This window comes from Symphalangus syndactylus, chromosome 16 (genome assembly GCF_028878055.3).
Source record: "Symphalangus syndactylus isolate Jambi chromosome 16, NHGRI_mSymSyn1-v2.1_pri, whole genome shotgun sequence".
In the NCBI taxonomy this organism is placed as follows: domain Eukaryota; kingdom Metazoa; phylum Chordata; class Mammalia; order Primates; family Hylobatidae; genus Symphalangus; species Symphalangus syndactylus.
In genome coordinates this window covers 22,284,652-22,304,864 of record NC_072438.2, presented here as the reverse complement: position 1 = coordinate 22,304,864, position 20,213 = coordinate 22,284,652, and the positions used below count along the sequence as shown (strand labels likewise).

The following is a 20,213-nucleotide window of genomic DNA, read 5'->3' as shown; positions in this document are numbered from 1 at the left end:
AAAGAGAGGGAGAGAGAACAAGCAACTTGGAAAACATATTTGAAGATATTGTCCGTGAAAATTTTCTCAACCTCACTAGAGAGGTCAACATTCATATTCAGGAAATGCAGAGAACTCCCGTGAGATACTATACAAGATGATTATCCCGAAGAAACATAGTCATCAGATTCTCCAAGGGCAAAGTGAAAGACAATATTACATGTAGCTAGAGAGAAGGGGGAGGATGCTTACAAAGAGAACATCTTTAGGTTAACAGTAGACCTTTCAGCAGAAACCATACAAGCCAGAAGAGATTGAGAGTCTATGTTCAGCATTCTTTAAAAAAGGGAATTTCCAGCTAAGAATTTCATATCCAGCCAAACTAAGCTTCATAAGCAAAAGAGGAAATGAGATCCTTTTCAGATAAGCAGATGCTAAGGGAATTAATTACCACCAAAACCCCCGTTCCACAGAGGCCACTATTAAATATTTCCTCACACAAGCAACTGCATCCATAATCCTCATAATAGCCATCCTCTCTAATAACCTGCTTTCTGGACAGTGAACCACAATCAACGCCACTAACCAATATTCATCTTTAATAATAATAATAGCCCTTGTAATAAAATTAGGAATAGCCCCCTTCCACTTCTGAGTCCCAGAAGTTACTCAAGGAACCCCCTTAATATCCAGCTTACTCCTCCTCACATGACAAAAACTAGCCCCTATTTCAATTATATGTCAAATCTCCCCATTAGTAAACAAATACTCTTCTTACCCTTTCAATTTTATCTATCACGGCAGGCAGTTGAGGTGGACCTAATCAAACACAACTACGTAAAATCTTAGCATACTCCTCAATCACTCATATAGGCTGAATAATAGCAGTGCTAATATACAACCCAAATATTACCATTTTTAACCTAGCCATCTATTCTAACAACTACTGCATTCCTAGTACTCAACCTAAACTCAAGCACTACAACCCTATTACTTATCTCACACCTGAAACAAATTAACCTAACACCACGATCCCATCTATTCTACTGTCACTGGGGAAAGACCTGCCTTATAAAATGTCTTTAAAGGAGTGCTAAACATGGAAATAAAAAACCGGTTTTGGCCACCACAAAAACACACTTAAGTATATAGATCATTGACACTATGATCAGCTATACAATAAAATCTGCATAGCAACCAGCTAACAACATGATGACAGGATCAAATCTGAACATAACAATATTAACCTTAAACATAACTGGGCTAAATGCCCCCACTTAAAAGGCACACATAGTGGCCAAATGGAGAAAGAAGCAAGACCCAGCTGTATTCTGTCTTCAAGAGATTATCTCACATGCAATGACATTAATAGGCTTAAAGTAAATGGATGGAGATAAATCTACCATGCAAATGGAAAACAAAAAAAAAAGAACAGGGGTTGCTATACTAATTTCAGACAAAACAGACTTTAAATCAAATCAACAATGTAAGAAGACAAGGAAGAGCATTACATAATGATAAAAAGTACAATATGTATGAATATGTATGCAGCCAACACTGGATTACCCAAGTTGATTAAACAAAATCTTAAAGACTACAAAGAGACTTAGATAAACACACAACAATATTGGGAGACTTCAAGACCTCACTGACAGTATTAGACAGATTACTGAGTCAGAAAACTAACAATGATATCAAAGACCTGAACTCAGCACTTGACCAAATGGATCTAACAGGCATCTACAGAACACTCCACTCAACAACAACGAAATATACATTCTTTTCATCTGCATATGGCACATACTCTAAAATTAAACACACAATCTGTCATAAAACAATTCTCAACAAATTCATAAAAACCAAACTCATACCAACCACACTGTCAGATCACAGCATAATAAAAATAGAAATCAATACTAAGAAAATCTCACTAAACCATATAATTACATGAAAATTTAAGAATCTGCTTCTCAATGTCCTTTGGGTAAACAAGTTAAGGGAGAAATTAACAAATTATTTGAAAGTAATGAGAACAATGATAAAACATACCAGAATTTCAGGAGCACAGCTAAAGCAGTGTTAAGAAGAAATTTTATAGCACCAAATGCCCACATCAAAAGTTAGAAAGATTTCAAATTAAGAATCTAACATTAAGCCTAGAGAAAATAGAAGAAAAAAAGAGCAAACAAATCCTAAAGCTAGCAGAAGAAAATAAATCACCAAAATCAGTGTGAAATGGAGTTGTGAAAAACCATACAAAAGGTCACCAAAACCAAAAGTCAGTATGTTAAAAGAATAAATAAGATTTATACAGCACTAGCTAGGCTAACAAAGGAAAAAAGAGAGAACATCCAAAGAAACACAATCAGAAAAGTCAAAGGGAACATTACCACCAATGCTAAAGAAATACAAAAAATCCTCAGAGACTATTATGAACACCTCTATGCATACAAACTAGAAAACCTACAATAAATAGATAAAATGTAGAAAACTTACAACCTCTCAAGATTGCACCAGGAAAAAATGAAACTATGAACAGACCAACAAGGAGTTCTGAAATTGAATCAAAAATAAAAAGCCTACCAACCAGAAAAAGCCCAGGACCAGACAAATTCACATCTGAATTCTACCAGATGTCCTAAGAAAAGCTGGTATCAATTCTACTGCAACTATTACAAAAAATTGAAGAGGAGAAACTCCTCCCTAACTCAGCATAATTCTGATACCAAAACCTAGCAGAGACAAAACAAAAAAGAAAGAAAGAAAAAAAAAAAAAAAACTTCAGATCAATATCCCTGATAAACATAGATGCAAAAATCATCAGCAATATACTAGCAAAATGAATCCAGCAACACATCAAAAAGCTAATCCACCATGATCAAGTAGGCTTTATTACTGGGATACAAGATTGGTTCAATATACACATGTCAATAAATGTGATTCGTCACATCAACAGAATTAAAAACGAAAATCACATGATCATCTCAATACATGCAGAAAACACCTTTGATAAAACTCAACATCCCTTCATGTTGAAAATCCTCAAAAAACTAGGAATTGAGGGAACATAGCTCAAAATAATAAGAGCCATCTATATTGATAAGTTACATAGGAATACAGCTAACCAGAAAGGTGAAATATCTCTACAATGAGAATTAAAATACACTGCTGAAAGAAATCAGAGATGACATAAACAAATGGAAAAACTTTCCATGTTCATGGATAGAAAGAGTCAAAACTCACACTCAACTTCGTACTAAACTGGCAAAAGCCCAAAGCGTTCCCCTTGAGGACCAAAACAAGACGCTCAATACTTTTATTCACCATTGTACTGGAAGTCCTCGCCAGAGCAATCAGGCAAAATAAAGAAATAAAAGGCATCCAAATAAGAAGAGAGGAAGTCAAACCATCTCTCTTTGCTGATTATATTATACTTAGAAAACTCCATACTGTCTTCTCCAAAGCTCCTAGATCTGATAAACAACTTCAGCAAACTTTCAAGATACAAAATACATGTACCAGAATCAGTAGCATTTCTACACACCTACAGGTATAGCTAACCAGGGAGGTGAAAGATCTGTACAATGAGAATTACAAAACACTGTTGAAAGAAATCAGAGATGACACAAACAAATGAAAACCTTTCCATGCTCATGGAGAGAATTATTATTGTTAAAATAGCCATGCTGCCCAAAGTAATTTATGGATTCAATGCTATTCCTATCAAACTACCAATTATATTTTTCACAGCATTAGAAAAAAATTTTTTCTTAAATTATATGGAAACAAAATAGAGCTCAAATAGCCAAAGCAATCCTAAGGAAAAAAAAAAAAAAAGCCAGAGGAATCACATTACCTGATATCAAACTGTACTACAGGGCTACAGTAACCAAAACAACATGTTTCTGACACCAAAACAGACACACAGACTAATGTAACAGAATAGAGAACACAGAAATAAAGCTGCACACCTACAACCACCTGATTTTCAGTAAAGTTGACAAAGATAAGCAAGGGGGAAAGACTCCATACTCAATAAATGGTGCTGGGATAACAGGCTAGCCATATGCAGAAGATTGAAACTGGACTCCTCTCTTTCACCATATTAAAAAAACTTAAAATGGATTAAAGACTTAAATATATAATTTAAAACTATAAAAGCCCTAGAAGAAAACCTAGGAAATATCACTCTGCACTTAAGCCCTGGCTAAGATTTCATGATGAAATTGCCAAAAGCAATTGTAGTAAAAACAAAAATTGACAAATGGGGTTTAATTAAGCTAAAGGGCTTCTGCATAGCAAAAGAAACTATCAACAATGTCAACAGACAACACACAGAATGAGAGAAAATATTTTCAAACTATTTATATGACAAAGGTCTAATATCAAAGTCTATAGGGAACTTAAACAAATTAACAAGCAAAAACCAAACAACCGCATTTTAAAAAATGGGCAAAGGACATGAACAGAGACTTCTTCAAAGAAGACATACACGTGGCCAACAAGAATATGAAAAAAATGTTCAACATCACTAATGATTAGAGAAATGCAAATAAAAACCACAATAGCATACCATCTCACACCAGTCAGAATGGCTATTATTAAAAAGTCAAAAAATAACAGATGCTGATGAGGTTGCAGAAAAAAGGGAACACTTTTACACTGCTATTGGGATTGTAAATTAGTTTAGCCACTGTGGAAAGCAGTTTGGAGATTTCTCAAAGAACTTAAAGTAGAACTACCATTCAAATCAGCAATCCCATTTTTGGGTATCTTCCCAAAGGAATATAAATTGTTCTACCATAAAGGCACATGCACGTGTATGTTAATCATAGTACCCCATTTACAATAGCAAAGACATGGAGACAACCATGGTACATATACATCATGACAACAAAGACAACATGGTACATATACACCATGGAATACTACACAGCCATAAAAAGAACAAGATCGTGCTGTTTGCAGCAACATGGTTGCAATTGAAGGCCATTTCCCTAAGCGAATTAATACAAGAATAAAAAACCAAATATATACATTCTCACTAATAAGTGGGAGCTAAACATTAAGTACACATGTACACAAAGAAGAAAACAGATCCCGAGTCCCACTTAAAGGTGGAGGGTGTGAGAAGGGTGAGGTTCAAAGAACTACCTATCAAGCACTATTCTTATTACATGTGTTCGTGTTGTCCTGTTGAATGGAAAACTTGCAAACAATTCAGGAAGCAAGAAGGTAGAGCTTACAAGCATGGCTAAGGTTTCATAAACACCTCTCTTGTGTAAAGCCAGTGAGCAGTGGGTGCACATCAGGAGTAGTGGGGAAGTCCTCTGGGGTTTTGGTCTGGCCTGGATATGAATATCGACGCTGGGGTTGTTTAACTGAGAAGCTTTAGAACAGTCTCTTAGATTAGTCTTTTAAATCCCTCTTCCAACATTAGAGAAAATGAGTTTGATTATGGGAAAGCATGCAGGCTCACTGCCCCTTGTGTCTTTTTGCACCCTTCCTTTTCCTCTCCCATTGCCTGTAAAATTAAAGGCTCTCTTTCCAATGGTTCAAACCACACTGGCCTCCTTACTTTCCTTGAACACATTAAGTCCACTCCTCAAGTTGATGTCTTTTTAGCATGGAATGCTCTTCCTTCAGAAATCCACATGATTCACTCTGTCATACATTGAAAGGTCTGCACAAAATTTACGACATTCAGTGGTTTTTCCCCAAGCATCCTCTTCATACAAGCATACCTTGTTTTATTGTGCTTTGCTTTATTGCACTTTGCAGATAGTGTTGTTTTTTTCTTTGAAATTGAAGGTTTGTAGCAACCCTGTGTTGAGCAAGCCTGTATTTTCAACAGCATGTGCCAACTTCATGTCTCTGTGTCACAATTTGCTAATTCTCACAATATTTCAAATTATTTCATCATTATTATATCTGTTATGGTGATCTGTGATCAGTGATCTTTGACGTTACTAGTGAAATTGTTTTGAGATGTCACAAGCGGTGCCCAGATAAGATGGCAAGCTTAATGGATAAATAGCGTATATTTTCTGACTGCTCCATTCACTGACTGACCATTTTCCATCTCTTTCTTTCAACGTGGGCTGCCCTATTACCTGAGACAAAGCAATATTAAAATTTGGCCAACCAAATTCTACAATGGACTCTAAAGTGTATTCAAGTGAAAGAAAGAGTTGCATGTCTCTCACTTTAAATATGCAGGAAGCATACTGAATGCTGAGATAGGCTGAAAGTTACGCTTCCTGTGCCAAACAGCCAAGTTATAAGTGAAAAGAAAACATTCTTGTAGGAAATTCAAAACAGCCTATTGCTGATATGGTCTAGATAGAAGATCAAACCAGCCACAATATTTCCTTAATCCAAGGCCTAATGCAGAGCAAGGCCCTAACTCTCTTCAATTCTGTAAAGACTGAGAAAGGCGAGAAAGGTGAGAGAGCTGCAGAAGAAAAGTCTGAAACTAACAGAGGTAGGTTCGTGAGGTTTAAGGAAAGACACTATCCTTAACATAAAAGTGCAAGGTGAAGCTGAAAGTTCTGATGCACTAGCTGCAGCAAATTATCAAGAATATCTATCTATGATTATTGGTGAAGGTGATTACACTCAACAACAGATTTTCGATGTCGACATAATGGGGTCCTATTGGAAGAAGATGCCATTTAGGACTTTTATAGCTACAGAGGAGAAGTCAATGTCTTCCTTCAAAGCTGCAGAGGACAGACTGACTCTCTTGCTAGGGGCTAATGGAGCTGGGGACTTTAAGTTGAAGCCAAGGCTCAGTGACTATTTCAAAAATCCTAGGACCCTTAAGAATTATGCTAAGGCAACTCTTAGCAGTCAAAGAGGCAGATGTGACATTCAGCAATGATTCTGACTGTGTACTCACACAGCTCGCTCAAGACACGTTGACTTCTCTGATTCTCAGCTTCATTTGACTGTAGGGGGACTACTACTTGCTTGGCTGATCTCAGTCTCACAGAGCGGTCATGTGGATCAAGTATGACATTTAATGCAAAAGGGCCTTGACAATGTAAAGTGGTACATGAGAAAAGTTTGTTCTTACATAAACACTGACAGCATCATGTGTTTAAATCAGAGTCCTCTCACTGATACAGATGGGATTGGGATGTGGGAGGAAAATACTAGAATTTCTCTTTCTACATAAGTTTTACCTCTTCTGTAGTTCCTGTTTTCATGTTTATTTTACAAAGCATATTGTATGTAACTTATCAATTAACAAACTATGCAGGCATTTGTGGTGCATGTTAAGAATTTTTTTTCTTATGGGATTCACAAACAAGAAAGCTCAGAGAGCGTGATTCCAAACTGTAATTAGCATTAATCATGTGTTTCCACCTGAACTGCCCACAGAATTTAATGAATAGACACCTAGATAAAACCTAACTTGTACCAGACACTGTTTTAAGCACTTTCCAAATATTGACTTGTGCAATATGAATAGAAATATAAGTTTAAAATGAGGTTTATTCTAGATCATACATTCTCAACTGCATCCAAAGAAGTGAAAATTCGTTCTTGGCAGAAGAGGAGGGGATTTTACTCTTTTCATGTGTAAAGTACAAATCTACATATGCTACTCAAACATGGAATGTTTATCTGTAGTATTGAAATTTCATGGATATCAATTAAAAAAATGATATCTAGAAAGGTTCATTAGTTGGTGTTAATTAAAAATAATAAACCTAAAAGATGAGAAACACTGACGTAGACACTATAGTAATATAAGTTATTTTTGAAAGGTACTGGTACTCAAGTGAGGTAGAAACTTTTAAAATAGAACCAAATTATGTGCAAATACTTCAAAATGACACATATTTATAGCAGATGAATTCTAGTATGCAATTTGCTTGGAAGAAGAAAAAAACAAAAATAAGATCTGAAAAATGTTTACTTGTACATCAGCACATAAAACCACTACAAAATTGTTAGAGCCATTTATATGAACAAGAAGTTGCATTTATTAGTAATTTTTAGGATTTTGAAATGCATGGGCTTACATAGTTTCATTGAATCTTTATAACAACTTTGTGAGGTAGATATTATTTAGCAATGCATTTTACAAACAAGGAAAATGATGTTTTAGGAAGTAAGAGAATGCAAACCTCATTCTTTTAGTTTAAGACTGCTGTATCTCTCAATAAGAGCAAGCATTTTGAAATTTTTTTATGTAACTATTATAACATTCTTATGTTAACAGTTGTATTATCACTAAAACAAAACTGTTTATTATAATTTGAACATTTGCTTCTTTTAGCCATGTGTTATAGTATTTCAACACAATTTTTATACAGTAATAATATTACAATATTATGGCTAGTTTGAATACTTTTCCTTGAGGTATGGGTTGAAATGACCTACCCTTTTGTTTTAGAAAAATTATGCCATTCACCGTAAATTAGTTCTACCTGTGTTTGAACTTTATGTAAATAAATCCATTGAGTATATGTTCCTTTGCATTGACTTATTTTACTCCAAATTATGTTTGTGATGTTTATCCATATCAGTGTATGCAATAGGAATTGGCTTATTTATATTGCTGTATAGTACTCCATGGTATGAATATACCCTAACCTGTGTCTTCACTCTGCTTATGAATATGAGGATTGTTACCAGTTTGAAGGTGCTATGAATAATGCTTGCTATGTATGTTATTTTACACGACCTTTTAAACACATATATACACATATATGCTTAGCATATACCTAAGAGGAAAAGTGCTGAATTATGATATTTTTATATTCAGTTTTAATCTATAATTCTAGATTTTCATTTCTGCCAGCAATCTATGAGTTCCAGGAGCTCCTTATCATCAACAGCAGTGATATTGTCAAGCGGTTTTGAAAGTGGGTGTGTGGTATCTAACTGTGACTTTTATCAAGATATTTCTGACATTCTGAGAATGAATGGCTTTCCATATGTTATTGAAATTTCTTTTGCGAAATATCTATTCAGAATGGTTACACATTTTAAATTGAGCCATCTCTTCTTATATTTGAAGTTCCAGCCTTTGGTTAGTGAATACCCCTCCAGGTCCTTGCATGAGGACATAAGTCACTGTTTTGAAGGTTTGTATAGTGTTATGTAGTATAGCCATATCATAATTTTTCTAATTACTTTCCTGTTGAAGGACAATTAGTTTATGTTCATGCTTTTGTCATAATAATGCCTATAGTGTGTGTGTGTATATGTATATATGTATATGTGTGTGTGCATATACACATAGAAAAAGACTTGGCACTGTAGACTTACTGGGTCAAAGGGTTTGTATATTTTAAATGTAACATATATTGCTCTATTACATTCCAAAATGTCTGTATCTATTAATATTACTATTTGCATTGTTTAGGAAACTGCAAGTCATCAAATTATCAATTGTACAAGACATTTTTGAGTTATTAAAATTTCAGATAATCTGAAAGTGAAATTGATCTCCTTTAGCTTTAGTCTGCTCTTCTCCATCCAACAGAAGACCACTAGAAACTGAACACACACACACACACACACACACACACACACCCATCCCTTAATAACAATACAAAGCCAAAAACACCCACTCTAAAGTGCCAAGAAAATGGCAACATGATTTCAGTGTAAATCTATAGAGAGATCATTAGAATGTCAAAATAAAAATTTAAAAAGTCAATACATGCTGAATGCACTGACACCTGAGGCTGACTTATATTGTCAAGGAGATGGAACATGAGAGACTGCCAAGGGAGGTTTGTGCAGATCGGCTTGGGGAGGAAGGGCAAATAGTAGGCACAAAAATCTTACTGTATGAGCTACATTATAAAATCATGAGATTAAGATAAAATTAAATGTGTATGCTTTCTCTCTTCATTAGGGATTTATTCAGTGTAATATTCTAAATTCTAGATTTTTCATGTCACTCATCTGAAATGAGCACCATTCTCAAACCGAATTTTTTTTTATTATAGACTCTGAGGGGATTTTACCTGGCCTTACTAATGTTGGGCATATGAACTTTTTCCCTAATATCCAAGTAGCTCTATCCAAAGTAGTTATCCATTTATGATACTGCTAAAAGTATTATTAAACTCAAGACTGTTATTTGTAGAAATGACTGAGTCTGCATTCTATAATGAATCCTTCATTTTTTACTGTAAACACACATAAGCATATACTATAAATTACACAGAGAAGGTTCACATTAACTTGTTCGTTTCCATTAAGTAATTCTTGATGGTATTTGCAAATGTGGCTCAGGGAATGGCCTCTATGCTAGACAAGTCTGTATTTTCTTTTTTAGGGCTTTTGCTATTCTTGCCCGACAATTTGTCCTGTTAAAATGGCTAGACTGCTTTATTGCCTTATTTTTATCTTTGCTTAAGTATTTCCTTAAATTTTAAATTATTGATGATCCCTATTTTCTAAATATTTTAAATCTCTCCTTCTCAACTGGATCCTTTAGGTCTGCATTTAAACTGTCTTAAGTCTCTAATCATGAACAGAATAAACAACCTCAAAAATTATATCAGAATCATGCCTCTAACTCCTGCTCTCTCTCACTTTCCTTCAACAATTAACTTCTCAAAAGTGATATTCCATTCATCCCTCAGCCCACTACAGTCAAGATTTAGCCACCTCCCCTCCACTCCCTTGAAACAATTCACGTTAAGATTACCAGTGACCTCCAGTAGTAACTGATCTCTCAGAGTATCGTTCATCAATCCTTCTTTCTTTCCGTTTTGGTAAATAACAATTCTCTCCACTATAATGAAGTAATACCTCTTAATTGCTTGTTCTAACGTTCTAGCTTTTCCTCCACCTCCTGTACAGGTTCATTCTTCTCCAGCTACTGTCGTCTCTCATCAGCAGATGCACTGAAAGCAACTCCTCACGGTGCCCTCCCACCCATTCACTCCTGCATCATGCCCATTTTATTACACATTGTAGCCAGAATAATATTTCCAAAGTGAAAGCCTGATGATGTTATGCCCCTGTGGAAGCTTTGTAATGACTTTCCATTTTTCATGGGATAAAGACCCAAGTCCTCCACCTGTCCCACATGACCCCACAAAGGCTGTAGCTCTGGCCATATCTCCAGCCTCATCTTATTCCACACTCTTTACCTTGGCCACTCATATGTTCCTCCCCATGACAGAGTTTTGGTAAATAATCTTCCTTCTGCTGTTAGTGCTTTTCCCTCCTGTCTAAGGCTTCAAAATGCCTGCCAATTCTTCACGTCTCAGTTTCATCATGATTTCCTCAGGGATCCTACCTGACACCCAGATTAAGTTACATCTCCTTTATGCATTAACAACACGGACATTTCCTTCAGGCCACTCATCACAATAAAAAGTATGACGTTATACATTAACTTACCTAATATTTTCCTGTTTTCTGGCTATGTACTGGTAGCATCCTGAGGACAGAATCTATGTCAGCTTATACACACTAGTGTGTTCCCTAGTGCCTAGCATGATTCCTTGAGTATAGTAAGTACTGAACTACAAAAACTATGAAACCTTCTTCCACTCATATTTATGGAAGTCTTATTTCCCCCACTGGGCTGTGAAAATCAATTTATAGGTGCCCAGTGCTACAGTACTCTTTCTAGGTTTTTGTTTTCTATTTTTTTTCAGAAATTTACTGAGATGCATATCAACAATACCTACTATCCTGGATTGTATAGAATGTATTATTAATGGTCCCAATTTTCGTGTCTACCTGCATCCACTTTTCCATGTGACTTTATTGTTCCTCTCATTAGGAAGCCAGATTAACTTTTTCCACCCTGAATTTTGGAATCAGAAATAGGACTTGCTTTCACCTTCATAAGCAGAGGTCCTGAAATAACTAGTACACTTGGGCTTACTCTTTGGCATCATTGGTATCACCATGGCAAGAGCTTGCCCAGAACCACGACTGCTCCTAAGCTCAGAATGAGAGACAACTGAGACAGAGCTACCTACAGCTGAGCCCTGTTGGACTGGCCAATCCCCAACAGACCTAAGGACATATAAGCTAAATAAATGCTCATTACATGCTTCTGAAATTTTTGAGGATGGTTGTTACATAGCATTATTGTGGCCACAGTTAAATGATACAAGATGTTAGAAGGATTAAACGAGATTTGGACACAAAACATTTGAAGCAGAGCCTACTCCTTTCCCTGCATTTTCCACCAATTGAGTTCGTATGAAAATGACACACTCTGCAGCTTTCTACTTTCTTAACATCCAGCTGAAACTTTCACATGTTATAGCAGAATGTGATAGAAAACTAGTTCCCATGAGTTTGACAAAACCAAAGGTAGGCAATTGTGATGGTGAAGGCAGCAGCTACTATTTATTGGGCATCAGCTCTTTTGGGAGTTGCATGGCTCTTTTTAATGGTGTCTTTGCTTACTCTTTTATTTATCCTCTTGTTTTTATTGCTTTCATCTCCTTTTTTTGATGTGCATGGTTCTTTATCATTATTTTAAGTTCTTGAGTTGAAGAATGCCACTTATAATTTTTCATTTTTCTTCTTTTCTTGTACAAATATCTATGGCTACAAATTCTGTCTAACTGTGCCCTCCCCTGTAAGTATAGCATTCACTGCATTCCTCAACTTTTTTATATGTGGTGTTTTCTTTGCCATTTATTCCTAAATATTTCACATTATATTATTTTCTCTGACTCAAGAATTATTTTTAAATGTTTTGCTTTTGCTAAGCACAATAAGCACAATAGCAAAAGCACTTTTTAAAAGCAAAGCATTTAAAAATATTATATATGTGTGTGTGTTTAAAATTCTCTATATATTATGATCTTAAAAAAAACCTTTGGAGGGGTGGGAGAGAGACTACCTCCTCTTCTCCCATACCCAGCCAATTTTCAGAGATAACAAAGGGCCCAGCAAGGAGCATGCCTTCAATATGTAAACTAAACCTATGTACCCCAGCAGGCAATATTCCTCTGCCTCCAGCATCAGATACCAGGCAACTAGAGACCACCCCTATACCCCAGAGCGTGCTAGAACTATCCCAACTAGCCAATTCTAAACTGTTCATCCTACCCTGCATTGCTTTTCCCTTGATATCACCATCCATTCAGGCTGCTGTAACAAATTACGGTAACCTGGACGGCTTATAAACAACAGAAATTTATTTCACACAATTCTGGAGGATGGGACGTTCAAGATCAAGGTGCTGGCAGGTTCCCTGTCTGGTGAGAGCTGGCTTTCTGGTTCCTAGATAGCACCTTTTATCTGTGTTCTCACCTGGCAGAAGAGAACTCTGGTCTACACAGCCCCTTGTAAGGGCATGGATCCCATTCACAGGGACTCCAGACACATGACCTAATCATTTCCCAAAGGCCTCACCTCAAAATACCATCACCTTTGGGGTTAAGGTTTCAACATAAACATTTTGGAAGAGCGCAAACTTTCAGACCACAGCATGTGAAACCCCCAGTCCAGGCTCTGTATTAATGGTTTGTCCTGGCCCACCAGACCCTCTTCAGTAGCTGTGCCTCTTGTATGTAGGACCTTTGAGTATGATGAACTTTGTCTTCCTGAGCCTTTTCTCTGCCTCCTCTTGTGGCCCCAGTTGACTATCTCATAATATATATATATATATATATATATATATTCTAAATAAAAACAGATTTAGTCAAAACCTGCTGTTTTTTTGACAGGTGTTTTATTGGGGGTATATATATCTAATTTAATTGCATTATATTTAGGCAAGATGTACTATAAATGATCAATTCTTTAATATTTGTTAAAATTACTCTGTGACTGCAAAGATTGATAGAGTGTTTTTTATGACTTCATTAATTTTCTATTGCTAACATCTCCTTTCAAATAGTCTATAAGATACCATGCAGCCATAAAAAGGAACGCGATCATGTCCTTTGCAGGAACGTGGATGGAGCTGGAAGCCATTATCCTCATCAAACTAACGCAAGAGCAAGAAACCAAATGCTGAATGTTCTCACTTATAAGTGGGAGCTGAGCCATGAGAATACATGGACACATGAAGGGGAACAAAACACACTGGGGCCTGTCAGGGTGTCGGGGGAAGGAGAGCATCAGGAACAATAGCTAATAGATGCTGGGATTAATATGTAGGTTGATTTGTGCCGCAAATCACCACCTGCGCCTCCTGCACATGTACCCCAGAACATAAAACAAAAGTTGAAAAAAAAATCTATATCATCATCATTTGTTAATGTATATTTAAATTCTGAGGCAGGTATTTTTTTTTTTTTTTTTGAGACGGAGTCTCGCTCTGTCGCCCAGGCTGGAGTGCAGTGGCGCAATCTCGGCTCACTGCAAGCTCCGCCTCCCGGGTTCCCGCCATTCTCCTGCCTCAGCCTCTCCGAGTAGCTGGGACAACAGGCGCCCGCCACCACGCCCGGCTAATTTTTTGTATTTTTAGTAGAGATGGGGTTTCACCGTGGTCTCGATCTCCTGACCTCGTGATCCGCCCGCCTCGGCCTCCCAAAGTGCTGGGATTACAAGCGTGAGCCACCGCGCCCGGCCTGAGGTAGGTATATTTTTAATAGCCACTATTTTATTTAAATTTTTTCTATAATTCTATTTCTCTCTGCAGATGTATATATAAATAAAAGGAAAATTTTAATCATAAAATAATTATACTATTCCTACTTAATAGAAATTTTATCTTAAAATATATATAATCAGATATTAATATTATTACAATATTGAAATAGTCTTTTCTCTGTTTTACTTTAAACCACTCTATTTCATTAACTTAGAGAAATCTCATAAATAGCATAAAGTTGGAATGCATGCATTTAATCTGAGAATCGCTGTTAGCAGATATCTTTAAACAAGTGTTTGTTCTTTGTTTAGCTGGAAGTTATAGATTTCATTGTTATTGTTTTAATGGTTACCTTAAATTTTTAACATGTAGTATCTCACTTAAATTGAAATATTAAGTCAATGAAGGCAATCTTTGTTAAGTTTATGCTAACTTTATAAAATTAATTTTTAAAGCTTCTGTTTATGTTGTAGAGCTGCTTAACTATTATTGAAATACTTTATTATATAAAACTTTGCAGAATTCCCTTGTAAAACTATCTGGCCCTATTGTTTTCAGGAAGTGGGAAACAGCTCTTTGACAACTTGCTTATTACTTTTAGACTAATTGGTCTATAAGGATTTTCCAAATATTTTTCAGGAAATTCGGTAAATTTAGAAAAATGCATGATTTTTGAAAATTCACTCTACAACTTTGGTTATTTTATTCCTCAAAATATATTTGGTATATATATGTTTGGTTTATATATGTTTGGTTTATATATAAAGATATTTGGTTTATATATAAGTATATTCATATATAAATGTATATACATAAATTTATATATAAATACATTTTATATTTATAAATATAATATATAAATGTATATAAATATAAATACACTTATATATAAATATATATAGAATATAAATATATATACCAAATATATATATGATTATCTTAATTCTTAGAGCACTGATTCTATGTATTGTATCTTCATTTTTATTCATTGACTCTTCATTTTTTCCCTCTCTTATTATTTATTTATTTATTTATTTATTTATTTTTTTTGAGACAGAGTCTCGCTCTGTCACCCAGGCTGGAGTGCAGTGGCGCAATCTCTGCTCACTACAAGCTCCGCCTCCCGGGTTCACGCCATTCTCCTGCCTCAGCCTCTCCGAGTAGCTGGGACTACAGGCGCCCGCCACCACGCCCAGCTAATTTTTTTTTGTATTTTTAGTAGAGACGGGGTTTCACCGTAGTCTCGATCTCCTGACCTTGTGATCCGCCCGCCTCGGCCTCCCAAAGTGCTGGGATTACAAGCGTGAGCCACCGCGCCCGGCCTCTCTTATTATTTTTTAATAGACAGGATCTTGCACTGTTGCCCAGGCTAAAGTGCAATGGCATGATCATGGCTCACTGCAGCCTCAAATTCCTGAGTTAGAGTGACCCTCCCACCTCAGCCTCCCAAATAACAAGTACTACCAGCACATACCATGATGCCTGCATAATATTTTTATTCTTTTTGTAGATGGGGTTTCATTATGTTGCTCAGACTGGTCTCAAACTCCTGGGCTCAAGCAGTCCTCCTGCCTTGGCCTCCCGAAGTGCTGGGATTACAGGTGTGAGCTACCACACCTGGCCTGACTCTTCCTTTTGCATGGTTGCCGTCACTTGTATACTTTTTGAATGTGAGCTCATTTCCAGTAAACTTGCAGGATTTGCAAGAATCCTGTGAATTAACCTATAGAACAGTTCTGTGTTGTCTCTGAAGAGTTTTTGTGGATTTCAAAGGTCCTTTCCTATTTGTATGTGATTTTCTTGGTTTGGGCTTCTAGCCCCAAATATGGCTAATAAATTCAGATCCCATAATCTCAGGTGGCACAGCCCTAGAATTTCATTTTCTCAATGGTGACTTATCTTTATTTAAACGATCCAAAGCCTAGAACACAGGCAAGATTCTTCACTGCATCCATAACCTTGTAGAAGCCACAGATGTCTTGGATATTTCTGTATTTCAGACTCTACTACCCAGACACCGAAAGAAGAAATGATTAACCCTGGAGGCTGCGTCGGTCTAGGTAAGGAGATCAAGGAGATCTGTGATGTGATGCTGGCATTTGGGGAATGCTCAGTAATTTATCATTCAAGTCCTTTGCAAATGCTATACATTTCTTTTCTGAATCATCCTGATCCTTCATCTATCCAGTAGTCACGTTCTGAACAAAGCACATGTTAACGGAGGATGAGGCAGCCAACATTTTAATCCAGCTTTAAACGCTGGCTGAATTTCAGATCATTTACAAAGAGCTGTGGATAAGAAAGATCTATTCCTTGTATTATTTCGAGAGAGAGAGAAAAAAAACTAATTCAGCTACACAAAATGTATTAAATTATTCATTGCGGAAAGCAGATTTTGATTTCCAAAACAAACATTTTGTTTAAAACCCGTAATTGAAGTTTAACGTTTATAGTACTATTTGAAATACTACTCAATTCTTTTAACTTGTCTCGATGGTTCAGATCTCATCCTCCTACACTGATTTGTAGCACAGCATCCAGCCAGATGCTGTCAAAATATAGGCCAGACTATGTTCCTCGTCTGCTTAGCAATGATGAACAGCTCCTCATCCAGCAGACTCAGCCCAAATTCTAACACAGTGGCAATGAGGTACCTAGAAAATCTTACCTCTCCTTCTAATTCAATGGTTTCTTCTCCTTTGGCCTTCCTCTGCCCTTTGGCCACATCTACTTCAGCCCTATTGGCTTCATTGCCATTCCTTAGACATGTCTGGTGGGCTCCCAGTTAGAGCTGGAACTTCAGCTCTAGCTCTTCTCTCTGCCTGCAATGCTCTTACCCTTGAAAGTCTCACAGCTTGCACGCTCCCTCTTCCATTCAGTCTTGGTTAAATGTCATTCTCCCGGTAAGAACTTCCTGAATAATCCATCTATACTTGAAGCCTGTCTGCCCTGCTCCTGCCCTGACATTCTTGATTCCCTTTTATAAATTTTTTCTTCTTTTCCCTGGAGCATTTATCACCACTTAACATGCTAAACACACACACACACACACACACACACACACACACACACTTTAAAAACTACTTTTAAATTCATTGTTTGGATACCAACACCATATTGTCAGATTCATGAAGTTTATTTCTCCTAATATATCCTCAACTCCTAGAACATTTTCTGACACCAGTAGGCATTTGATAAATATTGGATGATGGATAAGTAAATAAGTATATTAAAATTCCACTTATTGAATCTTTACCATCTAAGATTCTTTCCCATGCAGTTTGCTTGTATTAATTTACTCAATTGTATGAGGTAGGCAGGTCTTCATATATTTCTAATGTTATAGTTGAGAAAACAAAACATGTAGAGATCACATAGCTCTTGCAGTATATGTAATGAAACTTCAAAGTAATTTCTATTTAGCTGGGTATGGTGGCACATAACTGTAGTCCCAGCTACTCTGGAGGCCAAGGTGGGAGGATCACTTGAGCCCAGGAGTTCAAAGATGCAGTGAGCTATGATCATGCCACTACACTCAAGCCTGGACTACAGAGTGAGGCCTTTCTAGTTATTAATTTATAAATAAATAACTAAAAAATAATTACTCTTAAAATAAGTGACTGATTTTTCTATTGTCTAATGAAGAGTAAATTTTTTTAGTTTTGCATTCAAGAATCTTTGCAACCTACTCCTTTTCATCTTCCCAGAGGATTGACTGTTACTCTTTTCCAATTATACTAGGAAGTTTCAACAGAAAGAAAGGAGAGATAGGGAAACGATGATAAGAAGATGAGGAAGAAGACCTATAGTAATTACCTTTGACCAAACTCTTTTTGTATACTAGGAATCAGGCAAAATCTGTTATGTGAATCATCTCATTTAATCCTCATCACAGCCATGTGTGCAGACTCAGGCTTAGAGAAGTTCTGTGCCAGATATGTATTCATTATCCTTATAATTACATTGTCTCTTTCCTGGAAATACACCACCAGACCCATGTGAATACTGTCTATAGACAAACAAGCTTGGCCATGAGCCATAGACCTTCTCTCTCATCTTGTTCTCCAGGGCCTTGAAAGTAGGCTGAGAAGAAGACAAGCATGAAACCTCAAAGGCTTTGTATATCACGTGTATTGGTTTCCTATGGCTGCTCTAACAAATTAACATAAACTTAATGGCTTAAACCAACACAAATATATTATTTGACAGTACATTAGATCAGAAGTTTGGCATGGGTTTATCTGGACTAATAAGCAAGGTATCTGCAGGGTTACATTCTCTTCTGGAGGCTCTGTGGGAGAATCCCTTTCCTTCCCTTTCGCATCTTTTAGATACTGCCCATACTCCTTGGTATGTGGCCTCATTTCCTCCATCTCTCTGACGCTTCTCCATCATCAGTCTCTCTCTCTCATAACCATAGGCAGGAAAGATTATCCACTTTTAAGGACACACTTGCTTGGGCTGAATAATCCAGGATAATGTCAAGCTTCATACCCATAATAGACATGCAAAGCCCCTGTTGCCATGGAATGTGACATATTCACATGTTCCAGTGTTAGGGTGTGAATGGTTTTTGGGTGGGGGGGGGCGGGTGTGCATTGTTCACCATAACATCATGTTAAGAAGTTTGGGCTTCCTTCTAAAGATTAGTAAAATCATTGAAAGAGTTGCAGCATAAGGTGGTTAAGACAAATTTGCTTTTAGAAAGACTGCACAGCTCTAGGTCTGAAACCAATGAACATAGAATGGTCATATTAACTAAAAATAACTAACACAGCATGTACTATTAACCACACTTCTGGTACTCTTTGATGTGTGTTGCAATCCTTAACTCATTTAACCTTTATCAGTTAAATTTATTATACTAACAATATTCCCATTCTATAGGTGAAAAAATATATGTACAACCACAGTGCAATCAAACTAGAACTCAGGATTAAGAAACCCACTCAAAACCGCTCAACTACATGGAAACTGAACAACCTGCTCCTGAATAACTACTGGGTACATAACCAAATGAAGGCAGAAATAAAGATGTTCTTTGAAACCAACAAGAACAAAGACACAACATACCAGAATCTCTGGGACACATTCAAAGCAGTGTGTAGAGGGAAATTTATAGCACTAAATGCCCACAAGAGAAAGCAGGAAAGATCTAAAATTGACATCCTAACATCACAATTAAAAGAACTAGAAAAGCAAGAGCAAACACATTCAAAAGCTAGCAGAAGGCTAGAAATAACTAAAATTAGAGCAGAACTGAAGGAAATAGAGACACAAAAAACCCTTCACAAAAATCAATGAATCCAGGAGCTGGTTTTTTGAAAAGATCAACAAAATTGATAGACTGTTAGCAAGACTAATAAAGAAGGAAAGAGAAAAGAATCAGATAGACGCAATAAAAAATGATAAAGGGGATATCACCACCAATCCCACAGAAATACAAACTACCATCAGAGAATACTATAAACACCTCTATGCAAATAAACTAGAAAATCTAGAAGAAATGGATAAATTCCTGGACACATACACCCTCCCAAGACTAAACCAGGAAGAAGTTGAATCTCTGAATAGACCAATAACAGGCCCTGAAATTCAGGCAATAATTAATAGCTTACCAACCAAAAAAAGTCCAGGACCAGATGGATTTACAGCCGACTTCTACCAGAGGTACAAGGAGGAA

General features: G+C 36.5%; 1 long non-coding RNA gene across 3 annotated transcripts in view; it reads left to right on the top strand.

Annotated features, from left to right (window-relative positions):
- Positions 1-19,989, top strand: part of LOC134732718 (uncharacterized) — a 361,391-nt gene extending 341,402 nt beyond the window's left edge. For all 3 annotated transcript variants that reach the window (XR_010116174.1, XR_010116171.1, XR_010116172.1), the window contains 2 exons: positions 16,531-16,590; positions 19,418-19,989. This is a non-coding gene — a long non-coding RNA (uncharacterized lncRNA). The remainder of the gene's footprint in view (positions 1-16,530; positions 16,591-19,417) is intronic.
- The last annotated feature ends 224 nt before the right edge of the window (positions 19,990-20,213 follow it).